Source organism: Rhipicephalus sanguineus, unplaced genomic scaffold (genome assembly GCF_013339695.2).
Source record: "Rhipicephalus sanguineus isolate Rsan-2018 unplaced genomic scaffold, BIME_Rsan_1.4 Seq573, whole genome shotgun sequence".
Lineage (NCBI taxonomy): Eukaryota > Metazoa > Arthropoda > Arachnida > Ixodida > Ixodidae > Rhipicephalus > Rhipicephalus sanguineus.
Window position 1 is genome coordinate 24,739 of NW_023615537.1, and position 9,457 is coordinate 34,195.

A 9,457-nucleotide genomic window follows, 5' to 3' on the forward strand; every position below is an offset into this window, starting at 1 on the left:
TGAACACTCTAAGGCATTTCTAAAGTACAAACAGTCCACAGAGAAAGAGATTGCCTATCACAGGGTCATCACGTGAGCCCAACAATGCTCTAAAAACACTTCAAAGAAGCAGAGTACTTTCTTGTGACAAAAAAAAGACAGTTTGTCATGACCGAATTCATTGGTAAATGTTTTTCCACCTCTAATTTGCATCTAGAAAGCTCTACTGGAATTTGTCAACAAAATATGGAACCAAGGCATCCTACCCAATTCATTGGAAAACGCAATCATAATACTTTCTTAAAGTGGTTCCGAAAGCCACCTACATCTTCCGACAGCTACCGACACATCGCCCTCATAAGCTGTTTGGCGAAATCCTAAGAAAGTGTCGTAAATGCAAGGCTACTTCCACTCTTGAAACGTAAAATGTACTTGACATTTACCAATGTGGTTATATTCGCAATGCCCATAGACTGTCGCGCGCCAAGCGGAATTCAGGAGCGTCCTCTCGAGGAGGGTTAGTACGACAAAATGGCACACTACGCAGTCGCTCCCTTTTCGGCTGTGCTACCTCAGTATTAAGGCGTTGGCAAGAAAGGAACACTACGACTTTGCATGTTCCGTGCATCAGTGAACAAACCGGGCCCCCGTGACACGAGAAATCTGATTCGTTCTTGCGAGAAGCGAAGTTTTCGTGAAAATACGTGGCAACTCGCGCTTTCAATGCTAGCCCAAACGTACACATACATGAGCGTGCACACAGGGGGGCAGGGGGGGGGCGGCCGCCCCCCCCCCAATCACCGTAGAGGGGGGCGCAAATCTACCCCATACATTGGCCCTTCTAGTCACCTAAGAAAGGGGGGGGGGCGCAAAATCTGCCCCTACATTGACTTAGTAGGGTTGGGGGGGCGCTGCGATGAACCTTCTCCCCCTCCCCCTGATGGGGAACCCTGCGCACGCCTATGTACACATACTATCAGCTTCGCGAGCTTTCTGTAGCCACGTAGATTAGTTAAATGTTATCGTCTGATATATTCATTGAAGCTAACCCTGTTTTACTTTCATATAGCATTGGTCAGTGTTTCTTGTAGTGCAGTCCCATAACATTGTACGCGGGAGGTCGCCCGGGCTCGCGATGTGCTCTTGTATAACTGAGCGATCTCAAGTTGGGGATACATTAAAGGAGTCATGAAGCACCCCTTGGGCTTGTTGAAAAAAACACATCCTGCGGAAAGCTGACACGGCTATGACTGCCCTGCAAAATATTACAGTCGTGCGCGCCGCGTAAAGGCCACAAGCGGAGCGCGAAGTTGCCGTCCCCTCAGGCGCCCTCTTTTCAGACAGAGGCCGGTTCTCACTGTCGTCGGTGGCGGGGGCGTCTGCACGTTGTCGTCGCGGATCTGCAAGTTTACGTCGAGAGGCATAGCATGCTTATTGGCCGATAGTCATGAGATGCGCTTCTCGCCACGGGTGCCGCCACTTGCCCGCGCCGCACTCCTCGTCTGCTAACTTTACACGGTAGCCGCACTCGCGCATGCGAATCACAGCGGGAGAGCGATCGCGTTTCAGACGCGCGCTGACGTAACTGCTTACCCCCGTGCCATCCCTCCCTGTCTAGCTTCCAGTGCGCTCGTCGGCACGAGAAAAGAGAGAAAGCGCTGAGAGCGTGCGCCAAACCCCGTACTCCGCTCATTCTTGACGGATTCGAGAATTTTTGCGGCAATCGATTCGGGAGGCAGTAACCCCGTTACTGAGGTCATTAGATCATTACTTGGAAAAGTGGTTCATGACCCTTTAAAATAGCCGTCTATTCTTTGTCAGCAAAGCGCTGTTACGAATCGTGCGAGCGACGTTCAATCATTCGAGGACGCTGGTGCTCGACGCCTTTCGTGGAGCGAACGCTTTCCACGCCGTCCTTCGCCAGTGTGTTGCGTTTCATAGCCACCGCTGCGCCGCTTGTTTTTGTACGTTTGTTGATAGGTGGCAGCACACTGCAAGCGATTTGCTTGTTGACCGGTCTGAGAGCAAAATGCTCTCCGCGTCCAGACGTCTCTGGTGACGCGGAGTGGTGACGCGGAGTCATCGAAGTCGTTCGGCGGAGGAAATTCTTCAGATTGCTTTCAGTGGTGTTGGAAGAAACCATCTTGACGATGAGGATTTTTCACTGGACGTGTAAGACCGTGAAGGCACTTAGAGTGACAGCGACGATGAACCATCAGCTGCTAACTCACGAAGAGCGAGTTGCACTTCACGTCCCCTCGTGCGTTAATGTTCTTTCACGCTCGTAAGTCACTTTGATTGTATTTAATGTATAATATCCTTGAGCGAGATCAAAACAAAAGCATAGTACCTCTTGTGCATTGCATGTATCACAATTATTGTGGATATTATGGAGCGCCGCATGCCGCCAACACGCTCGAGTTCTACCAGCGAAGCGAAATGGCTAGAGCGATGGAACGTGCAGTCACGGCCACAATCCACGCCTCTCGGCTAACTTTTTCGACGTTGCGAAAAGCATACGTGTGCATTCTTTTCGATGTTCATGTTTCGATCGCGCTGATCGAACCTGCAACATGCGAGTGAAGTGAATTGCACACGGCTAGAGTCTCAGCATGGCAGTGACACAAGCGCTACTGAATGGGATGTTAAATGCTTTTGTTCCGTTGAAGACGTAACTCCGCGTTCCCGACCGCAAGTAATGACGACGGCGTATTATGTTCGCAAACCATCACCACGTTAAACGTGTGGTGCCGTGCAGCAGCGATGGTGCTGCTCGCTGGCGGCCTACTACTGCCGCAAATCCGTCAGGCAGGCTCGGTACGTACTACCTCGGAGTGCCGTTCAGCTCATACGTCAATTCTAGTTCATGAAGTTTTATGTAGCACACACGGGATTTCGCAAAGCATCGTTATGCACGGTAACGGAGCTGAAATATAACCTTTCACACCGCAGCAAATAATTAGGTGGCGAGTACTTAGCACTTTCTATGGTTTGGGAAATTATTTTAGTCTCATATTCATTTCAGCGCAGCTCATGACTTCATCCGGCAAAAGTGGCACGGGCCGTACGTCCGCACGTCCTACTGCTCCTATGCTAACAAACGAGTTGACCCGCCTCCTGGCGCCATCTTGAAAAGCACGGCGCGCCACCTATAGTTCGTGGGCATTGCGAATATAAAAAGAATTGTTCAACAGACCACCTTGTCCGACTAGAGAACGAAATACGAAATGCTATTCTATGTAAGCAACACTGCCGTAAGTCTTCTTTGACCTGGAAAAGGCATACGACACTACGTGGGTATTTGGCATATTAAGAGATTTGGCAGATTTAGGGATCCGTGAAAAACTGATCGTATGTCTAACCGACTTTGTGTCAAATCAAGCTTTCCCACTCTAGTAACAACGCTTTCGCGTAATTTTTCCTAGAAAGGTGTGTTACAGGGATGCATACTCAGCACAACTCTGTTCGTAGTGAAAACGAACTCGGCAAATAGAATAATACTACGTTCTCTCATGCATTCGTTATATGTCAATGATCTCCAAATCACGTGCCGAGGATCGAACATAGTAACCTGCGAATTACAAGTTCAAATCACAACAAATAAACTGACATAATGGGCAACCGAAAACGGCTTTCGTGCTTCTAGTGAAAAAACCGTTGCTGTGGTTTTAGATGCGAAGCATTCATGGCGGAGTTCAAACAGGTGGTATGTGGTGGTGTGCGGCGTGACCACCCTCACTGCGCATGCGCAAACCCTCTCCACACACCTCCTCTCCACTCCCCTCACTCCCCCCTCCCTCTCCCCGCTCCCCCTTTCTCCTCTCCCTATCCACTGCCCCTATCCACTCATCCTCTCCACTTCCCCCTCCCTCTCCACTCCCACTCTGAAACGCGGGCTCGACATGCTGAACGTTGCTTCGCATCGCCTCATGGTCCCCTTTAACGGGAGATGGTGTGATTTTTTTTTCAAAAAGGGGCTTATACCCGACCCTGTCCTAAGATGCACCAACCTGTCCTGTACCAGTCAAAAAGAACCCAAGTGTTCGGAGGTTATGTTTGACAAGAAGCTAATTTTTTAGCACACAAAAACACGTTGAAATAAAGCGAATAGGAATGTCACGGAACACTGGGGCCCTGACCAGAAAGTCTTCCACTATACCGATTCTTATACGCAGCAAATAGACTACGGTTGGTAGTATAGAATCAGCCACGCAGCCGTACCTTAGCATGCTATAGCCAGGACAGAGGCTACGCTTGGCAACTGGCGCCTACGAGCATCCCCTGCTCCGAGTCTGTACGCCGAAACAAATGAGCCATCCCTAGACAAAGAACACTACACATGGTGACTTACGTGTTCCGAGTTCGTTCATCCCGGGACATATATGCTATAACGTTGTCAAGTACTCTAAACCAAGAATACACTATGCAATTAAACCACAAGGTATCAAACCTCTTATACTTCGGTACGAAGAAAAGTGTCGCGAATGCAATGTCCCAAAAGGCACGTACTGCTGCAGAAAAGCCGTCTAGATTAGTTCCTTAGTGCGACTTCACATGTTTTCAAGATTTTCGACTGACACACCTAAAGAAACAAGATAGCCACACGAGCACATAGTACAAGAGTTCCGCTCATCACAAGGCATGAGCGCCCATAACGAGTTTTACACAGACAGTTCAAAGACGCATAATCGCTTGTGGTGAAGTGTCGCGTCAGGAACATGAGAACGAACTGTGAGAGGCCCTCTATTCGTTTCTGTTTTTACAACTGAATGTTATGCTCTGTTGATGGTGTAGAAAAAGTTGGAACGGGAAAACACAAAATCGGTTCATCTACACAAGCTCCCTAAGTGCTCTCAAACCCTCAACTTAAGATCTGAGCGAGAATCATCGGCGACATCCTATAAACACTTCCACGTGTAAATCTGAGCCACTAAATTTGTTTTTTCTGGGTTTGAAATCACGGTGGGATCCCGGGAACTTAAAAGGCAGACATATGTGCTGCTAAGGGCAGAAAATTATATTAAATATAAGGGTACCTTTCAGGGACGGGATTCAAGCTATTCGCAGAGCTCCGAGTAACAAGTGGCAGAGTCAGAGGAACAAGAACTATACTAAAATTGCACCTAATCACACCCGCACTATGTGAATGGACTCCTGCTATTACTAAGAACGCTTCATTGAGGTGGTATTAGCCAGACTTCGAATAAGGGACACACCTGACACACAATTGTCTACTCACAAAAGAAGCACAACCGATATGTGAAAAATGACACAATCTACTAACACTTATGGGGCGCTCGGCGGCTGTGAGCGCGTAGAAGACAACGATGATCGCATGTGCGCGCGTGTCAGTGGCAGCCGCTTGCAGCGGGCAGTTGCGGCCGAGGCTTGCACCAGTAAAGACGTGTTTCTTTGCGTCTCGGCCTCATGCCTAAGGGTTCAGGGCTGGTTGCAGCCGCAAAACCCTACATCTGGCTCCCAACGGGAAGGACCCCGCCCGGCATGTTCTGCCGGTCAACGTACGCTTTATCCCACCAGCTCCTGACTTCGGCCCCTGCACGGCGATATCGCCTTCGAAGAGCTATGGGCGCTGAAGCGGGCGTTTCTGGATATGGCCGCCTACCTGGTCCTCCTACATCAGCCGGTCGAGACGCTCAGGCGCCTCTGCCTTTCTGGAACAATGCTCCCATGAGCAACAGCGTGTCGTCATCGCCCTTGGCCACCTCGGTGCTTACTCGGCGTCCCGCTGCCCGCACAGGCCATGGAGGGGCCGCTCGTGCGGCGGGGTGCACCGCGGGACGACAAGCGACGCGGTGGCGACGCATCGTCTGCCAACGACGGCGCAGACACCAGGAATGGTGAGGCGATAACGGCGTTGGACGACGCGACTGTTGGGGACACGGCCGGTGACTGCGACGACTTGAAGCAGAGGTCAGAAATCCTGGGACGACGACGATGCGGCGGCTGTGAATAAAGGAAAGACTAGAAATAAGAGGAGTAAACCGGAAGCCAGAACACCGAGACTAACACCAGAAGAATCGAAGTCTGGCATCGACGTGGTCCGAGCTCGTGACCTTGAGAGGGACAAGGCTGCCCTTGAAGCTGAGGTAGATCGCCTCAAGCGCGAGCACGACGTCTACAAAGCCAAGGCAACCACCATAATTAACGAAAGGACCGCCACATTCTGACCTGATGGACAATGTCTGTACTGTCGAAAACAGCTCGAACAGCAGCTGGATGAGTCGCGCCAACATTTCGAAGCCAGACATCCTGTAGTGACAAATCCAGACCTTTGAAGTTCAATCTTCAACCTGAACCGAAAGGTGGCCGAGGACTCGCTGGAGTGCAGTCGCATGGCGAGGCTGCTTGCATGTTCAGCAGCGCCTCAAGGATCAGCAGCAGCAGCAGTGTGCCAAGTTCGCGGAGCAGTTGATGCAGAGGGACACGGAACTGGCAAACATGCGGCGCAGTCACGAAGAAGAGCTCCGCGGCACGCGCGCCTCCAGGACTCCCAGCTGGACGAACTACGGATGCAGGTGGCTGATCTCCGTGCGCAGCTCACCCAGGCCCGCAGAATCGCGACCTAGGGCCAGACAGCGCAGACATTAATTTGGAACTGCACCAGAAGGAGCAGAGTGCAAGAAGAACAGACAGGTCCATAGCTCGAGGAGGCCGATAAGCTTTGTTGGCAAAGGCTCCGAGCTAGAGAAGCAGCTCAGTCTGGCGTCGCACTCTGAGACAATCCTCAGCACAGTCTGAAGAACAGTGAGGCTGAACTTGAGATCATGCAGGAAGAGCTGCAAAGCCGAACCAGGTGCTGGCCTCGGCTGAGATCGAGAACAAGCGCCTGATGGAGGAGCTTGAGGCAAGACAGCAGCAAGCGGATAAACAACAATCCAGGCTGAAAGCGTTGACGCAGCTGCTGGAATCCCGGGAGAGGACGGCAGAACATGTGGATCCGCTCGAGGAGGAACCTGCCGCCCACGTGCGCAATTGCACCAGCGTGTCTGACCCGCAGCGCAACATCAGCGAGGGAGACGTGAGCGCCGGAGGCATATGCAGTCGGAGCTTCGTTGGGGACGTCGCGCTTCCGTGGCTGCCGAGGTCACCGGCTTCAAAGACTCCTACCTGCAGGAGTGGCCGCCACCCGTACGTGAATGGTCTGAAGAGATACAACGGCAACGACATACGACAACCACAACGGCTCATGACTCGCTGGGACCGGTGCTGCACCAGGAGCATCGGCGTTCCGTCATGCTCTCGACCGTGATCATGCTGACGACCGTGATCGTCAACCTGAACGAGTCCGGTGCGCCTCCGTGTTCGGGCGGCGGCAGAGTTGCCTCCGCTGCGTGCGTCAGCAGTTCCCGCGTCCGGCAGCCCTTGAGCGGGCTACCCTTGCGCGGGCTACTTGCACTTGCGCGGGCTACCCTTGTGAAGTGGCCCGCGTACTTCCCGCTCACTTTTTTTCCGAGGGGGCAGTATGGGGGCGCTCGGCGGCTGTGAGCGCGTAGAAGACAACGACGATCGCATGTGCGCTCGTGTCACGTGGCAGCCGCTGGCAGCGGGCAGTTGCGGCCGAGGCTTGCACCAGTAAAGACGTGTCTCTTTGGGTCTCGGCTTCATCTCTAAAGGGTTAGGACTAGATGCAGCTGTGGGCTAGATGCAGCGCTCAGAACCCTACACCTATTGCACATTCTAATTACATTCCCGCATATCGAAAAGCAGAGATAGAAACATGTCAACAAACTGTATATAAAACGCACATGCCTTTACACGCAGGCTTCCTTTCAGGGGCCGGTTAACTTACGGTTCTCGCAAATGTCAAGGATTTTTTAAGTGAAGTAGGCTATATCAAGAGACTTTAAATAATGCAGGTCTTGCGCCTTTACCTTTGACTCATCTAACGCCTTGCTTTTGGCGCAGCGTAGCACAAGTCGCTTTTGCGCCAATGAACCCAAACAAGCAAGCTGTGTGGCAGCAGGGAGTGAAGACGACATAGAGGTGTGCATGCAATTTGTGACATGTACACATCACATCGAAAGCTGTATCGTGCCATGTGTTTAGCATTTTAAGATGCGTATTATGCTCAGTGCGTCATTCCACTTCACGTGATGCATGTCCACAATATTGAGACGGCTGTTGTTTTATCAATTTGAAATCTTTGGCAATTTAATGAATCACTTTGTTGGTACTGAACAGGTACACGGACTCGCCACCTCACTGCGTTGAAAATCCGCTTCGCCGCTTTCACCGCTTCATCTTCGGTGTAAACGAGCCTTTAGCATCTGGAACGACCCAACGGAAGGCGCATCCCGCGATGACCAAGACGCCTGTATGGCATTTAACTTTCCCAAAGTCACAATTTTCCTGATGCGTACAACCGTCCATGTCGGCTTTGCTTCTTGGTCCTAGACAGCGCTTTTATTACACCACCACGAAATATTAAAACGAAGTCTTTGCAGAAAGTGTTCTCCTATTTTCATTCGTTTTGTACCACCGGTACAACGCATTCATATGGTTCGCATATATTTGCACTCTGCAAGCGTGGGCTTTTGGCCCAGTGGGTGAGACACTTTGCATCTCAGCGTGCGACTCTAGGATCTAAACTCGGCACCGCCAAGAAAACTGTTTTACGCCTCTATTTTTTATAGTGATTTGTCTTAAGTGACGAATGAATGGACAGGTTTTTCGTTGAGTCGGCACAGTAATGCTTACGCATAAAAACAGCCATAGGTGACTGCGTACTTATGAAGGCGTAAGCTTTCACGCCGAGCTTGTTACAACATATCATACTGTCGGGCTTGGATAAAGGAAGGTAATTTTGAGGGTTCGTTTCTTTGTTTGACACAGCCTTAATGCAAACTAGCACATAATGAAGCCAAGGAATATATAAGGGACGTTAATTGTGCTGTTTTAAATGTATTGTAGTAATTGAGATATAGATGCGAAGAAAGTAAAGTGGACGAAAAGACAACTTGCCGACAGCAGGGACCGAACGCAAATTTCGGATTACGCGCCCGATGGTCTTACCAATTGAGCTTCGGCGGCCGGCGGTTGTCCCCTCGTCCACTTATCGGGTATTTATGTGCATGCAAACCTGGGAGGGTTAGTCAGCGCCGCTCGTAGCCATGATGGCGAGTGTGGAACACTTTTTTTGCGAGAGGGCGTCGCGTAGCATGTTAACCTTCAACGAGGTTCGGTCCCTGCCGGCGGCAAGTTGTTTTTTCGTCCACTTTACTTGCTTCATATTTGTATCTCAATCACAATAATACACTTCAAACAACGTCCCCTATACCTTCCTTAGCTTCATTATCTGCTGGTTTTCATTAAGATTGCAGGGCTTGGGTGTTGCACATTCTACACACATGTACACACAGCTGTAACGAGAAGCTTCGACTGTTGAGTCAGTTGGTGCGTAATATATATGGAGCCACTAAGCGGACAACAGAGCAGGGAAAAACAGGACAAACGCTCA